We start from the raw sequence: 23433 nt of genomic DNA, 5'->3' as shown, positions 1-23433 counted from the left end.
GGGCTTTGTAGGCTTGACTGAGCACATTGAATTGGCAATGTTTCTGGATGAGGAGCCAGGGTAGTTCAGTGAGGTAAGGAGTCATGTGAGCACTTCTGGGGACGTCAAGGATGAGTCTGGCTGTGGTCTTTTGAATGGTCTGGAGGTTTTGCATGAGCTGGTTGCTGCTGCCGACATACAGCATAATGCCGTAGTCAAGCCTGCTGGTTATGAGGGCCTGGGTGATCATGCGTCTTGTGTGCACGAGGAGCCATTTGAAGACCTTGCAAATCATTCTGAGAATGAGGCAGCAGGATGCGGTCACAGCATTAACCTGTTTATTCATTGTGAGTTTGTCGTCAAGGATGATGCAGACATTTCTGGTGTTGTCTGGGGGGTGGGTGTGGGACCCAGTTTGGATGGCCACTAGGAAGAGTCCCATGGGAAAGCTCTTGTTTCTGAAGATGTGGATCTCCGTTGTTTGTCCAGAAATCTATTTACAATAGGGGACTTGAACAAAGAAGGTTGATCAGGCAGCCTCAGAAAGGCTGAAAGGGCAGAAAGGTAGCCCTTGATAGTGCCCAGAGCAGAGCCCTGCTGGGCAAGAGAAAGAAGGAAGAGAAGAACCTCAGAGAGAGGGGCAGCAAGAGGATCCACAGCCTTTGCTGTGCACCATGCCACAAATCTGTTCCACCTGCAGGCGTATACCGACTTTGTGGAGGGACGCCTGGCTGCCAGAATTACCTTACAGACTTCAGGAGGCAAGTCAAATGGCCTCAACTGTCGCCGCTCAATCTCCAAGCATGGAGGTGGAGACTGGACAGGTTCTGGCGAGGACCATCCCCTGCTGCTGCGACAGAAGGTCCTCCTGAAGAGGCAGACGAACCGGGGGATCGACTGACATACTGAGTAGCTCTGGTTACCAGTACCTTCGTGCCCAGTCCGGAGCCACAAGGATGACTTGGGCCCGGTCACGCTTGATCTTCTTCAGCACTCTGGGCAGAAGTGGTATAGGCGGAAAGGCGTACAAAAGACCGCAACTCCACTCGCGACGAAAAGCATCTCCGAGCGAGTGCCGCCTTGGAAATTCCAACGTGCAGAACAGATAACATTGCGCGTTCTCTTCGGTGGCGAATAGATCTAACCAAGGCTCTCCCCATTGCTGAAAGAGGCCTTGCGCCACGTCCAAGTTCAGACGCCATTCGTGATCCATCATGCACCGACGGCTGAGCTCGTCCGCCCTGGCGTTCAGAGATCCTGCCAGGTGTTGAGCCACCAAGGTCACGCCCTGGCGTTCCAGCCATTGCCAGAGGCGCAGAGCCTCCTGGCAAAGGGTCCACGACCCCACCCCGCCCTGTTTGTTGCAGTAGCACATGGCGGTGGTGTTGTCCGTGAACACCTGCACTACTCTCCCCCGGACAGAGGGGAGGAATGCCTTCAGTGCTAGACGAATCGCCCGTAACTCCAACAGGTTGATGTGGAGCCGGGCCTCCGCCGGAGACCAGAGGCCTCTGATCTCCGCCTCTCCCATGTGGCCTCCCCAGCCCTGGAGGGACGCGTCCGTCACAACTACGTGCTCCGGTTGGGGAAGGGAGAGGGTTCTGCCGCTGACCCAATCGCGGTCCGTGAGCCACCACTGCAGCGGTCTCGCAGCGCCCTCCGAGATCAGGACGTGGTCGGACAGGTTGCCCTGATGCTGGGCCCACTGAAACTTCAGGTCCCACTGCAGAGCCCGCATCCGCCACCTGGCGTGATGCACCAGTAGGATGCAGGAGGCCATCAGCCCCAGAAGCCGCAGCGTCAACCTGACCGAGACCCGGGATAACGGCTGAAAGATGGGAATCAGAGCCTGAATATCCCGGACCCGCTGTTCGGGTGGATAAACCCGAAACCGCGCCGAGTCGAGAACCGCTCCGATGAAGAGGAGCTTCTGAGAGGGGCACAGGTGTGACTTTGGCACATTGATGGAGAACCCCAGCTGGTGCAGGAGATCTGCCGTAGTCTGGAGGTGGCTGACGACTGTCTGGGGCGAGCCCGCCTTCAACAACCAGTCGTCGAGGTAGGGGAAGACTGAAACCCCTAACCTGCGCAGATGAGCTGCGACCACCGCCATCACCTTTGTGAACACCCGTGGGGCGCTGGTAAGGCCGAACGGGAGCACGGTATACTGAAAGTACTCGTGGCCAACCGTGAACCGCAGGTAGCGCCGGTGGGCCGGCAGGACGGGAATGTGGAAATAAGCGTCCTGCAAGTCCAACGCTCCCATCCAGTCTCCTGGGTCCAGGGCAGCTAAGACCTGAGCCAGAGTCAGCATTTTGAACTTCTCCTTCCGGAGGAAGCCGTTGACGCTCTGTAGGTCCAAGATAGGGCGTAGGCCCCCTTTGCCCTTCTTGGGTACCAGAAAGTAGTGGGAGTAGCAACCACACCCTACTTCTGGCCCAGGAACGCGCTCGATGGCCCCCTTGGCCAAGAGGGCCGTAACTTCCTCCTGCAGAAGTCGCAAATGATCCCCCGATACACGGTGGTTCTGCGGTGGCATGGCTGGAGGAGTCGCCTCGAAGGGGAGGGAGTAGCCCCTTCGGACGATCTGCAGCACCCACCTGTCCGACGTGACAGTGCGCCAGTGGAGGTGGTGATGGTGAACCCTGCCCCCCACTGGCGTCACATGGGCCTGAAAGCACGGACTAGGAGGGTTTTGAGGCGGATGCTGCGGGGGAAGGTGTGGACTGACCTCGCCGTTGTCCCCGACCGCCACCACTGCGGTTTCCACGGCCGCCACCGCATTGGGTATTACCCTGCGGAGCGCGGCTGGCAGCATGTGTGGGTACACCCCTTCCGTGGCCACAAAAGGAATGAAAGGCAGCCGATTGCTGGCGCGGGGCCGAGAGGCCCAAGGACTTGGCGGTAGCTCTGGAGTCCTTAAAGCGCTCAAGCGCATGGTCTGCCTTGTCGCCAAAAAGGCAACGGCCATCAAACTGCATGTCCATCAGTGTGTTTTGGACATCGGCCGAAAAGTTGGCGGACCTCAACCAGGCGTGACGTCTGACCGCCACTGTCGTTGCCATCGCTCTACCTAGTGAGTCGGTGGTATCCAGCCCACACCGGATAGAATATTTGGCTGCATCCCGGCCCTCCACAAGGGCTTGGCCGAGTTTGGCCCGTACCTCCAACGGACACTCTGGCAGCACTTCCGCAACCGTATCCCACAGAGAGTGGGTGTAACGGCCCAAGAGGCATGTGGTGTTGGAAGATCGCAGTCCCAGACTAAGGGATGAGAAGATCTTTTTACCATAGTGCTCATACCTCTTGGATTCCCTGTCCGGCGGAGCCGACGGGAACGCGGTTTGGGAATTGGAGGCCTGGATAACCAGGCTCTCTGGGGTGGGGTGGGTGGACAGGAAACATGGGTGGGCCGGGCGGTGGCGTCTGGCCACGTTCCTATCTACGGGCGAACCCGTAGTGGGCTTGGACCAAGTGCCCAAAAGAACGTCGGTCAAGGCCTCATTAAACGGCAGCAGAGGCTCGGCTGAGCATGATTGCGGCAAAGGACCTCTGTGAGGAGGTTAGTCCTCACGGCCGCGACGGGGAGCTCAAGGCCCAAGGCCTTGGCCGCCCTCATCAACACCCCACTATAGGTTGCCCCCTCCTCCGTAGCCACGGTAGGAGGCGAGACAAAGCCAGTGTCAGGCGAAGTGTCTATACCACTGGCCTCCCCAAGTTCACCTGCCCAGTCCTCATGAGACTGGCATTCACGTGCCAGAGGGTCCTCAGACCCCTCCCAATCCTCCTCATCACCCATCTCCTGGTAGTCAGGGTCAGCAAAGGATGGGTCCGGTTCATGGAAAGTAAACTCTCCGAACGGCGTCATAATCGGCGCCGGGCGGCGCCGCTTCAGCGCCGGAACCGGATCGAGGGGGGCATCGGGGACGGCGCCGCCCGAGGACGGCGCGGGTGGTGACACCTGAGGGCTCGGCGCTGGGGAGGTCGTTACCGGAACCGGATCCAGCGGGGCGCCGGGCCCGAAGGCTACAGCGGCGTCGGAGCTGAAGCACCCGACGGCGTCGGGGCCAGAGCCCCCGACCCGCTAGGACCCCCAGACGGGACCGCTGGGCCCGAAGGCGCCGCGGAGCCCGTCGGAGGAGAGAGGGACCTCATGGCCATGAGGAACCGCTCGATCTCCTCCGGCGTCGCGTTAGGCACAGGGACCGTAGGGTATGAAGCCGGATGCTGCGCCTGCGACCCCGACGAAGCCGCGTGGGCGGTGCCACCCGAACCCCCGGCCGCGTCGCGTGAGCGTCGGGGGGAGTTGGAAGAGCGATGACGTCTCTTCGACTTCTTGTGCTTACCTGACGACTTCCACCCTGAGGAGTGATGTCGACTCCCGGAGCTATGATGGCTCCGCTCCCGCGACCGGTCCCTCGACCTCCGTCCGGACCGGGACCTCTCTTGGCGCGGGCCCGACTACCGGAGCTCGAGTCGCTTACAGGACCGCTCCCGTCTAGCTTTCGAAGTGAGGGCCCGGCAGTCGGAACAGGCCTTGTCGTCGTGGTCGACGCCGAGACAGTGGAGACACCGACGGTGAGGGTCCGTTACCGACATCAGTCGGTCGCAATCCTCACAGGGCTTGAAACCAGGCATCCCTATCGGCACCGATCAGGAGTCGAAGACTCGAAAAAGAAGATCAAAAAGTTCAAAAAGAGTTAGTCAAAAAGTGACTAAGGTACCACTTTTTCCGGATCTGCGCTGCTGGCGCGGAAAAAAGAAGAACCCCCTTTCAGGGCCCTAGTTTCAATGGCACCAGTGTTGGTACTTGGTGCGGTAAGGAATCTAATACTAACTAATGTCTCTTACAGATATATCGTTACACAAGTAGTAACTTGTGCATCTGAAAGAGACACGTTAGTATTAGATTCCTTACCTTAGAATATCCCCAGGCGTCAGACTGGATCCGGAACTTATAGCATACTTATAGCACCGTACTTATAGCACTTGCTTTATTTTTAAACTTGCACTCTGCCATCTTAAGCACTCACCCAACAGCCGAGTAGGTGCTAACCGGGGGGATAATTTGGCTGCAATGGAGACTGCCGGTTGAAGTGGCCGCCATCTTGAGGCTAGCAATCAGGTAGCGGGCTAGTTATTTTGCCCTCACTGCATAAAAGTCCGCGATAGAGCGCACGCGCAGCACTTAGCGATTCCTGAGGCGGAAGCCGGGAATCAAATAGAATTCACTTGCACTCGCGCCTTGTTTTAAATAGCACTTGCTTTATTTTTAAACTTGCACTCTGCCATCTTACGCACTCACCCAACAGCCGAGTAGGTGCTGACCGTGAGGTAATTTGGCTGCAACGGAGACAGCCGATTGAAGTGGCCGCCATCTTGGGGCTAGCAATCAGGTAGCGGGCTAGTTCTTTGCCCTCACTGCATAAAAGTCCGCGATAGAGTGCACGTGCAGTACTTAGCAATTCCTGAGGCAGAAGTCGGGAGTCAAATCGAATTCACTTGCACTCATGCCTCGTTTTAAATAGCACTTGCTTTATTTTTAAACTTGCACTCTGCCATCTTACGCACTCACCCAACAGCCGAGTAGGTGCTGACCGGGGGGTAAGTTGGCTGCAACGGAGACTGCCGTTTGAAGTGGCCGCCATCTTGAGGCTAGCAATCAGGTAGCGGGCTAGTTCTTTTGCCCTCACTGCATAAAAGTCCGCGATAGAGCGCACGCGCAGTACTTAGCGATTCCTGAGGCGGAAGCCGGGAGTCAAATAGAATTCACTTGCACTCGCACTCGCGCCTTGTTTTAAATAGCACTTGCTTTATTTTTAAACTTGCACTCTGCCATCTTACGCACTCACCCAACTGCCGAGTAGGTGCTGACCCGGGGGGTAATTTGCCTGCAACGGAGACTGTCGGTTGAAGTGGCTGCCATCTTGGGGCTAGCAATCAGGTAGTGGGCTAGTTCTTTTGCCCCCACTGCAAAAATGTCCGTGATAGAGTGCACGTGCAGCAAAGGGGCGCAGCGGGCACGCCGCTGTTGTGCTGAAGGCGCACCAAAGGCAAGCCCGTCTGCGCCCGTCCGCGCCCGAACGGGCCCAGGGGCAGGGAATGCTGCACATATTAGGGTAAGCACCACTACCACAAACCGATTAATCTATTCGGCCAAAACCCTGTTAGACATTAGAACTAGGGAATTAACCAAACACTCTGCCAATGTATGCTGCCCTAGAAAGTTCCCAACAGTCCTGCAAGGGCCGGTGGCGTGCAGGACCTGCTTCTTTCAAAGAGATCTGATCATGTCTAGCATCATAAAAATGAATCCGATCAAGACAATACCAGCCCCAAGTATATCCTATGCAATGTTAGATCTCTGTTTAAACACCCCATTGAAATATGGGATATGATTACTACACACTCCCTAGAGCTCTGTTTTTTCACTGAAACCTGGTTAAATCTCACCAACTGCCCACAGATTAACCTACCATCCTGGATGGCTATAAATGTATTCATCTAGATAGGGATGGAAAAACGGGGGGCAGCATTGCTATACCTTTAAAAAATCACCTCAAGGTCCAATGGACTTCTACCCTAAGTAATGACAGCCTGGAACTGGGCATCTTTAAAATAACCATGTCTCCCACGGATAGTTGGAATGGAGCGCTGATCTATCGGCCTCCAGGACCTAGAGCCAATTTTTCCAATAATTTGATTGAGCAGATTGCCATGCAAGTCTTAGCTTCGAGCAAATTTATACTGCTGGGGGACTTTAACTTTCATGATCTCTCTAATCCTGAAGTCAACAAACTCATAGCTAGCTTTAATCTAACTGGACTCTCTCAAAGGGTCACTGGCTCTACAAATCGGGCTGGACATGCCCTGGACTTAATCTTTACTAATATAGACCACCTGATCTGTTACTCTCCTTATCCCTTAACATGGACTGACCACTCCATGGTCATGTTTTCCATCCAATCTCAGTCCACTAAGATTCTAGCAGGAAATGCAGGTCGAAAAAAGGAGCTACGCAGACATGGAATAACCTATCCCTGGAAACTTTTAAGGAGGTATTTCGCCCATATACATCGGAGAGCGTTTCAGTTGGCTCTGATGTATCGGGGATGCTGGAAGGTTTTAACTGCGCTTTAGTGACCGCACTAGATTCCATAATCCCCCCTGTTAGATCTGAGGGTCTCTAGTTGGCAATGGTTATCACCTTTGTTCAAACAGGGACCCTTACGTCTAAGTCAGGATAAGGGGATTACTCTCTTTAATAACCCCTGCTCACCCCCTTGGTAGCTTGGCACGAGCAGACAGGCTTATCTCAGAGGCAGTGTGTTAAGCATTTGTGAATATACACAGTAATACAGTGATACCACTACAGATGGACACAACACAGGTTTTATAAAAATAGGTATTCTTTATATAGGCTTAAACACAAGACCACAAACGACAAAAATCCACAATACTATACTAAAGGTTACTTAAAAGATGATAAAAGTCTCTTAATTCAAGTTGATGGTAAATGCGACAAAGTTCTCAACAAAGTTCTTGGATGCGGCACGCAAAGTGAACAAAAGGCTCGCAAAAGGGGAGATGCGTCGGTTCCGTGACCCGGGGGAACGGTTGCGTCCTTCCTCAATGTTTGCGCAGAGTAGGGGACTCGTCGTGAGCCTTACCGGTGCGCAGGTGATGCGTAGACCTGTTGCGGTGCGCAAGATGGTGCCTTGATGCAATGCGATGCCAATGCGATGATCCAGTTGCGATGCGAGAAGATGGCGCCCTTGATGCGGCGATGCGATGACGATGCGATGACGCCCTGGCAGGCCCTGCGATGCGCTTCTCCGGCGATGTGATGACAGCTCTCTCGATGCGTCGCGCTTCTCCGGCGATGCGACAGCAGACAGCTTCGACGAACACACGCTTCTAGGGAGATGCGACGAACTCTCGCTTCTCCGGCGTTGCGATGATTTCAGCTGCGGCGGCGACACGCTTCTTCTCGATGCGTCGCGCTTCCAGCTCCCAGCGGCACGCAAGTGACTGGAGTCAGAATTCCCAGCAAGGAAATTCAGGAGGGAGCTGGAGGTGAAGTCTTTTGGCCCTGAGACTTCAGCAGGAGGCAAGCACAGTTCAAGCCCTTGGAGAATATTCTGTAGATGAAAGTCCTTACAAAGTTCCTTCTCCTTTCCCTTGGCAATGAAACAACCACTGCAGGCCAACCCAGCAAACAGCACACTGGCAGAGGGGCAGTCCAAACTCCTGCAGCTTCCTTGGTTCTTCTCCTTGGTAAGAAAGGTTTCTTGTTCCAGAAGTGATCTAAAGTCTGTGGAACTGGGTCCCAATATTTATACCAAAAATCCTTTGTTCTCTGAAGGCAGAGAGGCCTCTGCCTAGTTTAAACCAGTTCCTGAGCACTGTGTTTACATGACTCTTCTCTTCCTTTCACTGTGCAGGGCAGAAACATCAGACGCCCCACAGGAGGTGGAGCCAGCACAGGGGAGGGAAGATGCAGATCTGGAGTAATCTGTTAACAAGATTCCCCTTCTCCTTTCACTGTGCAGGGCAGAGACATCAGACAAGCCACAGGGGGTGGAGCCAGCATTGTGGAGGGAAGGCCCAGCCCTATTCAGGTCCCAGGTGCACTCTCCCCCTCCCATCTGGATGTAAATCTCCCTAATCACCACTGGGCTGTCCCAGCCCTGTCACACACAAACCCAGACAAGGAATACACAAGTCAGCAGAGGTGGGCTCAAATGGTTAGGCAAGCAAATACCTACTTTCTAAATGTGGTATTTGCAAACACAGAATATTAAAATAAACTTTACTAAAAGATGTATTTTATTATTCTGAGTTCAGGCATACTAAACTCGAATTTCTACCATGTTCCCTGAGTCAGTTAGGATTGTAGGGATGTAACAATCTTCACTGCCATTCTAATCTATGAGAACAGGTAGCCTTCAATAGTGAAAAACGAAAATGGCTGTCATTCACTACTAGAACATACTACACACATCAGAGTATGTCCTACCTTATACTTACAATGCACCCTGCCCTTGGGCCTACCATAGGGGTGTCTAATATGAAGCAAAGGGAAGGTTTAGAGACTGGCAAGTGGGTGCACTTGGCCAAGTCGACATGGTAGTCATAGACTACGCACAGGCCTTGCAATGGCAGGCCTGAGACACACTTTACAAGTTGCTTCTGTGGGTGGCACAACCAGTGCTGCAAGCCCACCAGCAGCATTTGCTCTACAAGCCCTGGGCACACCTGGTGCACTGTAGTAGGGGCTGACAGTAGATCAAATAAGCCAATCATGGAATCCAATAAGTATCTCAATTTAACATAGGGAGCACTTGCACTGTGGCACTGATTAGCAGTGGCACAGTGCCCAAAACATACAACCAGCAAAAATATGTCAAAACAGAGGAGGCAATCCGTTAAAAATGGAAGGGAGACTCACGCCAATGATGTCAGGTCTAACACCCCCCAAAAAATACAGCCCAGTTCAGCAGCGACAATCAGCCCCATGGTACACATCAGAACTTAAAATTGAGAAATCCAAGTGTAAGACATTGGAGAGACGATGGAGAATCAGTAAAGATTCACTGGACAGACAGGCATACGAACTATCTCTGTTCAGATACCATCAGAATATAAAAATGGCTAGGCAAACCTTTATTATGAACCAAATTGACCAGGCCGGTAATTCATCTAAAGCCCTGTTCAACACAGTTAAGGACTTTGTGTCACCCCAAGCTTGTAGACAATCCCCGATGGAAACGCAAGAACTATGCGACTCATTAGCAACCTACTTCCATGATAAAATTGACCAGATATATGCCAACTTTACAACTACCAAGTCCCAGAATTCTGAACTTCCCATTAGATCAGGAGAATTGGATACACTGACAGCTAGCATCCTCGAGCAGTTCGAACCGATTACGTTAGATGAGGTTATCAATTTACTATCCTCTGCTAAATCTGGCTCGCCTTGCGACCCCTGCCCCCCACAGAATAATAGCCCTTCTAACCCCTAGCTGTGCTTCTGAAGTTCAAAAATATTTTAACTGCTCAATTCAATCAGGCTTAATCCCCACCCCATGGAAGGAAGCATATGTACGACCTATATTAAAAAACAACAACCACAGACCCTCAGGCACTCAGCAATTTCCGACCAATATCCTTGTTACCCTGGCTGGGTAAACAATTGGAAACGGCAATAAACAGGCAGCTAAGCTCTTATCTTGAGTCCAGTAACCTCCTAGATCCATCACAATCAGGGTTTTGTCCAGGCTTTAGCACTAAAACCGCTATCCTGGCAGTGACTGACTCCCTGAGGCAGGTAATGGACGCCAGAGGATCAGTAGTCCTGATCCTCCTGGATCTCTCCGCGGCATTTGACACCATCTCACACTCAAAGCTCGTGGAGAGACTATATTCCTGTGATATTCAAGGAACAGCCCTAAAATGGCTGCAGAACTTTTTGTCTGATAGACATCAAACAATTACGCTAGGGCCCTATTACTCAGAGAAAACTTGCTTGGACAAGGGCGTACCCCAGGGCTCCTGCCTTAGCCCAACATTATTTAATGTTTATATGGCCCCTTTGGGAAAAATTGTAGAACCATTAGGGTTGGAGATAATTTCATATGCTGACGACACTCAGTTTATATTTACAATTGATTCTAAGATAGAAACTGAGAAAATCCGTTTCTTGGCAGGCATGCTCGCCATCTCAAACTGGATGACTGAGAACTGTCTTCAGTTGAAACCAAGTAAGACCGAGGTTATGCTAATGGGGAAAACATCAACCATCTGGACGGATGATTGGTGGCCATCCCAGCTGGGAGTTGCCCCCTCTCCAAAACAATCTGTGAAAAATCTGGGACTAAAACTTGATCATACATTATCCTTGAAAGATCATAATGCGGCCATCACCAGCTCCTGCTATTATAGCTTATGTCTCCTACGCAAGATTCTGCCCTATCTGCCTATTAAACATTGCAGAACCCTGGTCCTGGCTATGGTGATTAGTCGCCTGGACTACGGAAATGCACTGTTGGCTGAAGTAGGTGAGACGCTGCTCGCCAAATTGCAAGTGATTCAATATACTGCAGCAAGAATGATTCTGAATCGTCCGGCGGGCTCTCCTTCAGGCTCTTTACTGAGAGAGCTTCATTGGCTACCAGTGAGGAAGCGATCTAACTTTAAGATCTGCTGCCTGACCTACAATGCCTTAAATGGCAAAGGCCCCTACTATCTCCAAAAGAAGTTCATCAAACAGGTATCTGATCGTAATCTCTGATCAAATTCCTTAGCGCTCCTAAAGGTTCTCCGAATACGTCTCTGTCGCACTGGTGGAAAGGCTTTCTCGTACCTTGCCCCACGCTACTGGAACCAACTGCCCATTGCCCTGCGCGAATGTACCTCTTATAACATCTTCAGAAAACAATTAAAAGCCTTTCTGTTTTGAATACATGTATCACTCTGACTCTGACTTCCTCCATCAGCCCTATCACTAAGTAAGCACGAGATGCCCCCGGGTGAGTCGTGCGCTATAAAAATGCACCTAACATAACATAACATTAAGAGATAGCATCCTTTTATTAAGGTTTATGTAGCATGGGTGGAAGACACGGTGACAGCTGAAGAGAATTTCTTAAAACCTTCACAGATAATATCAATGTCAACAGAAGGTAGATCACACCTAGAGGGTGAAATAACCCTATACGAAATTCAGGAAGTTAATAAAGAATTAGCTATCTAAAAATCTCTGGATAGTGATGGGTCATTAAGAGAGTTTTATAAAAATAGGCTTACCACTATTACCTCCGATGTTATGAGCAGCCTATAACAAAGTTGAAACTACAGTGACCCTAGGCCATGTCACCAATAAAGCTATTATTTCTTTGACTTCCAATAAGGGGTAAGACGTCGTTTAATGCAGAAACTACACGCCGATATCTTTAATTAATATTGGCATAAAAATCTCAACCAAAACTTGACCAATCAAGCTGCAAAATGTTTTTTAGTCCATTTGTTATGGTCATCCCGTGAGTCATGAATGGAAGCCCTCGCCTTATGTTTAGACACGGAAAGACATTTGACCGCATTGAATGGCGATACTTATTTAGCACCCTTCACAGAGTGCTTCAAGGCGAAGGCTTTAGTTCAAAAGTGAAATGGCTGTGTGAAAAGCTGGAAGCCCAGTTCAGTTGTGGAGCCTGTCTCCATACACAGTTTGCAATCATGAGGGGTGCGGCAGGGATGTCCCCACTGTCTCCCTAGTTCTTCCTCTTACCACTTGGACCTCTCTCAGTGGTCACATGCATATCAACGGAGATAGTAGGAATCACTATGCCAGTGGGTCAAGTGAAGTTTTTTTGTATGCGGATAATATTTTACTGACACCAGCAAGGACACATTCTTACCAGCAATGATCTACTTGATCTGTGAAGTTTTCCGGATATTGGCTCAAATAGGACAAGAGTGATGCACTACCAATGTCCTGTGTAACCATCAAGGCCAATGTATGCGGATATTCACTGAGAACACAAAATGATTTCATAGATTGGGAATAGCTGTACCTCTCTCTTTTTTGGGGTGTGTTTGTACGTGATGAAGATGTCAGTGATACCATGCTGCAAATATGTATATAGCATGCTACCCCATCTCATTTATAAGACAATTCTGCAGGTGACATTTAGTCTAAAGTCTGCTCTGAGCGTCTTGAATGACTTTAGACCTCTGTTGTCAGATAACCAAGAAAGTGAAACATTTAGAACAAGTATATGTTGACCAAAGTCTGAAATCATTCATACCCTTAGAGTGGAATTCAGACTAAATGATATCTGTGCATAGGAATAAAAGCAACTTACCCATTGCTTGAACGAACTATTGGCACTGGACAAGACACATTGTATATGTCACATTTGACAACGTATCTCAAAGGCAGGGGGCATTATAAGGAATACTACTTCCCCTTTATGACCTAATAATCCAACATATGTTCTGCCCTCCACAGTGGAAAGCTAAAAAATATATTGGCAAAGACTACGGGGAAGAGACTACTATAAAGATGACTGATCTGCCTTGCTGAACACGCACAGGTTAGGGACACTCTTATTTCTATCATCTAAAATCTTTAACGATTGGCATTGGTCTCCCATAAAACTACAGAGAGCAAGACTGTGACCATACACCCAGAGTTGGAGATGAAACCAAGCAGGATGTGATAACCTGCATAATTCTGGCATTGAGCAATCATACGAGTTTATTGGACAGGCAGACAGACCCATTGAGAGGTACAATCGGATTATGTATACAGTCATGAGCACATATGTCCATTTTGCATGATATGTCTGAGATAATAAGATTGAATAACCACAGTAACAGATGGCTAACTACAGCATTACTAATAGCTAAGATATAAATCTTCAAAGAATGGTGTACTGTGTCTGTGCCAATACTAGAAGAAAAGATGGCGGCAATGTGTTGGATAGCCTCATGTGAGAAGATTTTTTACACGATTAACGATCAAATAGACAAATTTGAACAAATATGAAACTGGTTATTAGAATCAGGATGGAATAGATCAAAACAGAATGGACGTGGCTAGTCATCATATGTTACTTTTGCAGATTGGGAAGAACGGATTCCAAGGAAGGTAATCCTGTAACTGGTAGTATAAAGCCAATTATGTGAACAAGACATACTGATCCATAGCGATACTAATAAGAAAACTGACAGTAAGTATAGCAGATAAGAGCTTGCTTGTTCACAATCAGCTGATATTATTGAACGGAGGCCTTGATAAAGAATAATTGGCCCCATGTGACACTTGAGGAGAAGGTAGGGGGTTAATAGAAAGACAGAGGAGAATATTTTGTAAACGTTTGGTATAGTATACAGTATATTAAAGTGTGTCACGTCTACTCGGAGAGAAGCGCAATTTAGTGTTGGTTGTATGACTTATTAATGATCAGATAATGTTACATAGTTTTATTATTTTATTTCCCTTTGTCTTTTTTTCATGTTGTTATTATAACATGAAGTTAGACCACATTGTAGTAGAGCGGATCTCTACTTTCTGAATCTCAATAAAAAAGACTGTCCAAAATAAAAAAAATGACAAAATCACAATTTGTTTCAAATGTTTTGTACAGCTTGAATCAAGATGGGTTGAGCTGGAATGCCGCGACTGTAAGACGAATCTGTTGAAAAGGATGGTCTCTGTTCTTGATCTCATTAAAAGTGTGTGTCTGTCCAAAAGCAGGAACAGTCTGTCTCCTTTGTTGTTTTTTAGGGATTTGGCATGTAGAAGCAGAAGAAGAAGGAAGGGCACTGATAGAATGGACACAGTCCTTCCTTATGGGGAAAAAGTCAACAAGTGAGTTTCTGCAAAGCCGCTTCTTGATTCAAGTCCCTGAGAAGAGGTGTTCCATAATGCTCAGCCCTTTTGCTACGACTTACCACCATTTGCATGCATATGTTGTTGGATGTCATTGTTTCAGAAGTGTGCTTGTTGATATGCAAATTCACATCTAACATCTAACTAAAAACAACCAAGAGCAGAACGCCACGATCTGAAAATGCCAAAGACATATCTACTTCTAAAATAAAGTGAATTTTCTTTGATAAATGGTTCCAAAATAAAGATTATATTAGGGAGTCACACAGAAGAGGCATCCTTATTGTTTGATCGTTCAGTAGAGTGGGGTGTGCCTCCCGTAATCCAATACGAACATTAACAAAGTTTGTTTGTTTTGGCTGATAGCTTTCCTTCAGCTAAAACATTGCAACAGAGTAAGAAAATAGTCCTTTTTAGGTTTCGACCTGGCGAAAAGCTGCGCCGCGCAGCTTTTCGGCGCAGGGCGAAATCTTTTGAGTTACAGTATGGATGTTTGTCCCGCCTCTGTTTCCCATTGGCTAGCTCCATAAATGGAGGCTAGCCATTGGAAGAGAGAGGCGTCCGTCTTTCAGTGAGGCGATTGGTGGGCGTTCCCGGCGATTTTTTCTCATCCTGCCCCTTTGACAACGTCATTGCGGTGGTGGGGGGTGTTTTTTTTTTTTGTTTGTTTAGGTTTGTTTGGGCATTTCTTTGAAGATGGCGCCCGGTGGAGAGTGATTTCAGCCCCTGCTGCAACACAAACAAGCGCTCCTCAGCTCGCGGGAGACGCTAAGCGCTTTTCTTAAACTTATCCGGCCCCCCCCTCCTGCTGTCCGTTCCCGCCCCCCCTCCCGCTGTCCGTGTGCCCGTTCCGCCCCCCCCCCCCCCCCGCTGTCCATGTCTCCGGCCGGTGGAAACCTCACGCACGTTCTTTCTGTGCCCAGCTATCGTTGGCTCCATACGGCTTTGATTCGATTAACTGTTGTGCCATATTCTAGACAGGCTGCCTGGCAGACACGCACTGTTCGCCGTCCTTTTCTTTGCCTTCATCTAGTTGTGTTTTTCCGCCTGCCAACAGATATGTACCAACTTCAAGAGGAGAGATGAGTGGCGCCCCCAGTGCTGCTAGAGCTGGGGAACCGAACCACGACGCCTCAACGTGAACTTCTTCCGAGCCGGTGTACATGAAAGTCGGGTTTATGAGGCTCAGCTCCATAGGTGGGGTGAAGCCTGTGAATGCAGTGATGGCGGGGGCAGGAGCTGGCGCGAGCCATGAGTGAGCGCCCCCACCCCGTAACTGGAGCAGAGCCAGCCTGAGAGGGAGAGAAAGGGAGACAAATAAACAGTGTTTGAGAAGGGATCGCCCTTCCCCCTGCATTCCTTCAGTTGCGGAAAGGCTGCTGATACCATGTGCTGGCAGTCACTGCTGTGGAGAGGGTGGGGTGGAGGGGGTGCTTTGTCCACAAGAAAGTCAATACTTGAGTCTAGCTTTTGCAAAACTATAGGATGGGGCCTGTGCGCACACGTGATATATAGCGCCTGGTCGGAGGCTTGTACACACACTAGAGCTCCAGGCGCCTGAGCCTTGCCGACATCACCAACACGCTGCGTCCTGGCGAGCCCTACACACCACAGGGTAAGGCGTCCTCCCGGAGCCTCGTGCACAATAGGGCTGCTCGTATAAGGAGCGACGGGCTCCAAATCGTGTCACAGGGTCCTACCGCCCGAGGTGCCGCCTAGGGTTATTCCCGTGCATGCATTGCACAGCAGTCAGTGCTTAATCCAAAACTCCACGTACAGAGGCCTTCGCTCCTGGATGTTGGCGTCTCTCAAGCTCTGATAAGCTTCGGCCCCACTTGCTGTTTGTCTCTGAAGATTGTTTTGATCTTAGACCGGCTACGAGAGTAAATGTTTAGCAAAGGTGCTGTTGCCAAGTTCTGCAAGGCTCAGGCTCCCATCCGGGCAGGCCTGGCTAGTCATCCTGTGGGCAAGTGTTAAACGTTTACAGGGTCAGTGAGAGAGATGGGAGAGGCAGGGAATGCTAGATTGGGAAAAACTAATGGCAATGCCGGCCAAGCATGTTGTGTAACAGGCTCCAAGTGTATGAAGGTTTGAAGGTGGGCAGACTCGCTCTGAAGCTCACCCATGTTTGTAATCCCTTGCAGATCATCGAGAAGCAGCACGGGCACAGCCGCAACCGAGTGTTCAGGGAGGTGGAGATGCTGTACCAGTGCCAGGGACACAGGTATACTAACCGGGCTCCAAGCACGGGGAAGGATGGGGGCGGGCTGCTGCAGGGTGAGAGGTGACCCGCTTCCTTCTCTCTCTTCTCTTAGGAACGTCCTGGAGCTGATAGAGTTCTTCGAGGAGGAGGACAAGTTCTACCTAGTGTTCGAGAAGATGTGTGGAGGTCAGTGCCGCCATCTCGGTTTCAGTCTGGTTACTAGTAGTGCGAGTTGTATGCACCATTCATTCCAATCAAACCTTACACCTTGTTTCCCCTCTTTATGCCTTTCTAGGATCGATTCTGACTCACATCCATCGGAGGCGGCATTTTAACGAGAAAGAGGCCAGCGTGGTGGTGCAGGACATCGCCAGCGCCCTCGATTTCTTGCACAATAAAGGTATTTAATGTTAAGGGGGCACATTGCCCCATGCTGCCTTTGCTCTTCCACCGTCCCCTTGGTGTTGCTGGGATTTCTGCTTTTCTCCGCATTGCTCAAGGGGGGAGTCCCCAGTTCCATGCAGTAACCTAGCCTGTACATCAATCCATCTCTCCCTCCTCATCCCAGGGGGTTTTCACTTAATTTATAGTATAGAATGTCAGATACAAAGTTTGGAGATTTCGACCCCATTCTGTCTAGGTTTGTTAGGAATGTTCAGCTGTAACTCTGCCTTGTGTTCTTGTTGCAGGAATAGCCCACCGAGATTTGAAGCCAGAAAACATTCTCTGCGAAAGTCCACAGCAGGTGAGTGAAAAGAGGACTCGCAGGAAGATGGTTAGACAAGTGAGCAGAGTTGGGCCCAAGACCTTTGTTGTTCGCTGAAAGCCACTATTCCTACAGCGCCAGTATAAATGCAGCATACTCTGCCGTCTCAAAGCAGCCTACAGGCTCACGCTTTCATTTGTGGAAGCCCGGCTAGAGTCCTAAAACCAGCTTCCCAGCTCAATTGAAATGGCTTTGCCTCAGTTTAAAAATACAAGCTTGAAAACAGGTCAACTGTACATCACAATATGGACAATAGTAGTGCGTTCGCTATTGTTGGGGAGAGGCAGTTGGTCTCAGGCTAATTCAATACACAAAACAAGAGTCATTTTAAATGTGTGTAATGCTAGGCTCTCGAACTAGAATCAGGGTCCAAGTAGACAAATGAGGTAGCGCCTTGAACGTTATAATCTATATAAAAGCTACTCTGCTCTTCAGTCCGTCCCTTGTAGCTACATGAGCATGGCTGACTGGATGCAGCTGTTAATTGATCTCTCTCCTTGCATTACCTCTTCAGATGTCTCCAGTAAAGATCTGTGATTTTGACCTGGGAAGTGGCATAAAGCTCAACAGTGACTGTTCCCCCATCTCCACTCCAGAGCTGCTGACCCCGGTAAGATGTGGTTCAGGGTCACCTCAGTTTTAGACTACTGGGAATGGGGTGAATGTTGGATTCTGTCCGTGAGTCATAGTGGGATTTACATTTAGGCAGTTTGTTTCATGTTGATCATTGGCTGCACAGTATTGTATAGGGTTTAGTAAAAAAAAAAAAAAGTAATGACGCAGCCAATGTTGTCAGTTGAATAATCTGTATGTCTTCGTATATGTTGTGAAACGTGGTTGTGCTTGCATTATGGCATAGGTATGGTCATGTTTCACTGCACACGCCTATAGAAGGACGCAATTGCCATTTGCTTTTTCTTTTTACTTGATGTATATAAGATGGAGGGCACCACTTAAATTTGTCTTAAAATTGAAATGTTAAGTTTGTGAAAGTTCCTTCCCGAGTGTCCAGCAGCAAATGGCAGCAGTCTGGCGCAACAGATTACAAAAAGAAAATGCTTGCGAGTGTTGGTAGCTGTGGAGGAGTGGGTGGGGTAGAGTTGGTCGTGTGGGGGGGCTGGATGGTAAGCAGCACATGAGTGAGCATTACCTAATATATGAGGCAAAGCACATGACTGCATTGTGGAAGAGAGTGTGGGTTGGGTATTTGGCACCGGTGGAGAAGCACACAAGAGAGAGAGTTAGAGAACACTTGCACTTGTCTCATACAAATTTGTGTTCACCACTATAGCAAAAAAAGGCCGAATGGAACTACACTAAAATTGCAGGTCCTTATTATTGGGTTAATGTAAATTTGAACAGTCGTTTCCTGAACTTTGCGCTACAAAAAAGCGTGGTTCTGCTTTGTAGAGTTACATTTATCTCTGTGTGTGGGTGGCTCTGTGTGTGGGTGGCTCTGTGTGTGTGTGTGGGTGGCTCTGTGTGTGTATGTGGCTCTCTGTGTGTGTGCGTGTGGGTGCAAATGCAATAGGTCTCGCATTTGCGAGAGATTAAGCTATTGGCATTGTAAATGACAATGACATTTATTTATCGGTTTTCAAAACCAACACATAAATAAAAATGGTCATTTACAATGCCAATAGCTCTAACTTTTACAAAGGCGAAACCGTTGCATTGTAAATGCTTGTTATATCATGATGCTTAGAAGAGTCTTCAATACACCAGCTGAACCACATAATTGGAAATGCAAGAGCAGCTCCACAGTCAAACTTAGAGCATGGGGGTTTAAATAACGACGTTCGGAAACTCCAGAGAATTCAGCACACAACTGCTGGGCTCTGAATACATCTAACAAAATAAGACCATTCAACTCCAGCAATTATAGAACTCCAATGGCTCCCTGCCGACCGAAGGATTACATTCAAAGTTCTGCCTAATGTCTTTAAATCATTCCAGGAAAAGTGCCTTAGTACGTTAAGAAAGCGATATCCCATAATAGTTGTGTACAAAATCTGCGTATACCAAGGGCTAAACACATCATTACCCAAAACGGAGCATGTTCGACACACGTGAAGATGTTCGCTTGTTTTTGCTCTCCATCAATACTGCCTCTAATGGAATTCTGGAAAAAGGTAAATGGTTTAATATAGGAAAACGCTATGGCTGTAGTTGCCTCTGGCCACTGTAAGAACTAATTCCTCTCTGGGAAAGATATCCTTGGAACAAATTGTAGGGTTGTAACTTTTACCATCTCCTTTTGGGATTTAATTTCATAAGCAAATCGAGAGGACTAGAGTAAGGTAACAGGTGCCAAACCTGTTTAAGAATACACAGTGTTCTGATGAGGTCTCAGCCTTAGACTCAAGAGTGGATAGCCATTGAGTACTACATTCCGTAAAGGGATATAGAAGGCAATCCTAGAAATTCCTGTGGAAAGTGGCTGTCACAACAGACAAGCATCAATGTTTTCAGGAACGTTGGTGAGATAAGACCTTAGACGTCTGGGAGGTGAAAAAGGGCAGTTTATAATGATGTCACAGTTTCTTTAGGCATCAAGAATGAAAGACAGGAGAAACCGAAATAAAGTTTTAAAAACATTCACAAGCAATTCATTCTCTAATATATTGAACACTCACTCCAGAATTGTCTCTAGGTGATCCCAATAAGAGAAGGAAACCGAACGTGCAAGGAAAGGAGACAAAGTTATGTGTATGAGACCACACTTTATTTAAGTGGTGAAGCCAGGATTCAAACACAGATCTACCGAGATCGCTGCTTCCACTAGACAAGGTCAAGCCTGCACTACTAGATGGCGGCAGAGGACAAAGAAAGGGCTCTAGTGGCCTTTGAATCTGGTAACAGGGAGGCACTCCAACTGCAAAATGTAATTTTTCCTAAAGAGCCTAAAAGTCTTATTCAGTTCCGGAGGTGTCCCGATGCTGCAGTCTGCAACATCACCCCTAGACAAGATATACTTGAATCTTCCCATTATCATCCTAATTATTTCACTAGTGAAGTCAGACGGGCGAACACATTGTCTTCTGTGTGTTTGTGATAAAGGGGACGTGACCAGGTCTGTGCACATTATTCATTTAGGGACGACTCTATTCATTAGTGCACAATACAATAAATAGCCTGAGGGATACGATACTGCCTCTCCTGACACAATGTTTTGTATTTAATCTCTTGGAGACAATACCATTCATACCTACCTAAGCAGTGCAGAATCTTCCTGAAAGTCAATCAAAGGAAGAGGCAGAGGTTGATTTATTCCACAAACTTCTTTATGAGTACTAATAGAAAGCTGAAAAGGATATGTGATTCAAAAAGGGGGGTGGTGATGGACAGAGTATCTGAATTAAGCAGAACACTCCTACCCAGTCAAAAGATCAGGGCTTGATCCATCACCGTTTTTTAGCTCACTGTACCATCCCAGTTCAGAACCTGGCCACAAGCAAATTAGTCTGTCCCTGGCCCAGTGCATCATGGGAACAGGGCAGACCAAACTACCAAGCCAATTCTTTACTGGAAAGGAAACAAGCTTCCGGGGACCGGTTTCTGGCATTACAGCCATCTTCAGCCTGGCTTGCTTGAATCCTGATGGTGCAGTGAGCAAGGGACTCACATCTGAACATACCCTTCCACACTTGTGGTGGCCAAAACGATTGAAAAAGGGGGTGGTGATGGACAGAGTATCTGAATTAAGCAGAACACTCCTACCCAGTCAAAAGATCAGGGCTTGATCCATCACCGTTTTTTAGCTCACTGCACCATCCCAGTTCAGAACCTGGCTACATGCAAATTAGTCTGTCCCTGGCCCAGTGCATCATGGGAACAGGGCAGACCAAACTACCAAGCCAATTCTTTACTGGAAAGGAAACAAGCTTCCGGGGACCGGTTTCTGGCATTACAGCCGTCTTCGACCCGGCTTGCTTGAATCCTGATGGTGCAGTGAGCAAGGGACTCACATCTGAGCATACCCTTCCACATTTGTGGTGGCCAAAACGATTCAAAAAGGGGGGTGGTGATGGACAGAGTATCTGAATTAAGCAGAACACTCCTACCCAGTCAAAAGATCAGGGCTTGATCCATCACCGTTTTTTAGCTCACTGCACCATCCCAGTTCAGAACCTGGCTACATGCAAATTAGTCTGTCCCTGGCCCAGTGCATCATGGGAACAGGGCAGACCAAACTACCAAGCCAATTCTTTACTGGAAAGGAAACAAGCTTCCGGGGACCGGTTTCTGGCATTACAGCCGTCTTCGGCCCGGCTTGCTTGAATCCTGATGGTGCAGTGAGCAAGGGACTCACATCTGAGCAAACCCTTCCACACTTGTGGTGGCCAAAACGATTCAAAAAGGGGGGTGGTGATGGACAGAGTATCTGAATTAAGCAGAACACTCCAACCCAGTCAAAAGATCAGGGCTTGATCCATCACCGTTTTTTAGCTCACTGCACCATCCCAGTTCAGAACCTGGCTACATGCAAATTAGTCTGTCCCTGGCCCAGTGCATCATGGGAACAGGGCAGACCAAACTTCCAAGCCAATTCTTTACTGGAAAGGAAACAAGCTTCCGGGAACCGGTTTCTGGCATTACAGCCGTCTTCGGCCCGGCTTGCTTGAATCCTGATGGTGCAGTGAGCAAGGGACTCACATCGGAGCATACCCTTCCACACTTGTGGTGGCCAAAACGATTCAAAAAGGGGGGTGGTGATGGACAGAGTATCTGAATTAAGCAGAACACTCCTACCCAGTCAAAAGATCAGGGCTTGATCCATCACCGTTTTTTAGCTCACTGCACCATCCCAGTTCAGAACCTGGCTACATGCAAATTAGTCTGTCCCTGGCCCAGTGCATCATGGGAACAGGGCAGACCAAACTACCAAGCCAATTCTTTACTGGAAAGGAAACATGAGTCCCTTGCTCACTGCACCATCAGGATTCAAGCAAGCCGGGCCGAAGACGGCTGAAATGCCAGAAACCGGTGCCCGGAAGCTTGTTTCCTTTCCAGTAAAGAATTGGCTTGGTAGTTTGGTCTGCCCTGTTCCCATGATGCACTGGGCCAGGGTCAGACTAATTTGCATATAGCCAGGTTCTGAGCTGGGATGGTGCAGTGAGCTAAAAAACGGTGATGGATCAAGCCCTGATCTTTTGACTGGGTATGAGTGTTCTGTTTAACTCAGATGCTCTGTCCATCACCACCCCCTTTTCTGAATCGTTTTGGCCACTCTAGGAGTGGCAGGGTATGCTCAGACACGAGTCCCTTGCTCACTGCACCATCAGGATTCAAGCAAGCCGGGCCGAAGACGGCTGCAATGCCAGAAACCGGTCCCCGGAAGATTGTTTCCTTTTCAGTAAAGAATTGGCTTGGTAGTTTGGTCTGCCCTGTTCCCATGATGCACTGGGCCAGGGTCAGACTAATTTGCATATAGCCAGGTTCTGAGCTGGGATGGTGCAGTGAGTTAAAAAACGGTGATGGATCAAGCCCTGATCTTTTGACTGGGTATGAGTGTTCTGTTTAACTCAGATGCTCTGTCCATCACCACCCCCTTTTCTGAATCGTTTTGGCAACTATAGGAGTGGCAGGGTATGCTCAGACATGAGTCCCTTGCTCACTGCACCATCAGGATTCAAGCAAGCCGGGCCGAAGACGGCTGCAATGCCAGAAACCGGTCCCCGGAAGCTTGTTTCCTTTCCAGTAAAGAATTGGCTTGGTAGTTTGGTCTGCCCTGTTCCCATGATGCACTGGGCCAGGGTCAGACTAATTTGCATATAGCCAGGTTCTGAGCTGGGATGGTGCGGTGAGCTAAAAAACGGTGATGGATCAAGCCCTGATCTTTTGACTGGGTATGAGTGTTCTGTTTAACTCAGATGCTCTGTCCATCACCACCCCCTTTTCTGATTCGAAAAGGATATGTGGGCACAATGAAAACATATAATATAAATGGGGAACACATCTGGGGATAAGCCTGTTTACACTAGTCAGCATGTGCTACATTCTACTAAGTTAAAGAGTCAAATAATGAATGTGCTCAGTTGTTACGGAGTCTTCTGACTCTCTGAAAAATACACTTTGCGCGAT

The 23433-nt window shown here is 48.8% G+C and overlaps 1 protein-coding gene across 4 annotated transcripts in view; it reads right to left on the bottom strand.

Moving 5' to 3' along the window:
- LRRC72 (leucine rich repeat containing 72) overlaps window positions 1-23433 on the bottom strand; it is a 167115-nt gene that overhangs the window by 78849 nt on the left and 64833 nt on the right. The gene's annotated exons all lie outside the window — the stretch shown is intronic.

The sequence above is a fragment of the Lissotriton helveticus genome, chromosome 10 (genome assembly GCF_964261635.1).
Source record: "Lissotriton helveticus chromosome 10, aLisHel1.1, whole genome shotgun sequence".
NCBI lineage: Eukaryota > Metazoa > Chordata > Amphibia > Caudata > Salamandridae > Lissotriton > Lissotriton helveticus.
Note: the sequence above shows the minus strand (reverse complement) of the source record. Positions and strands in the feature narration are given on the sequence as shown.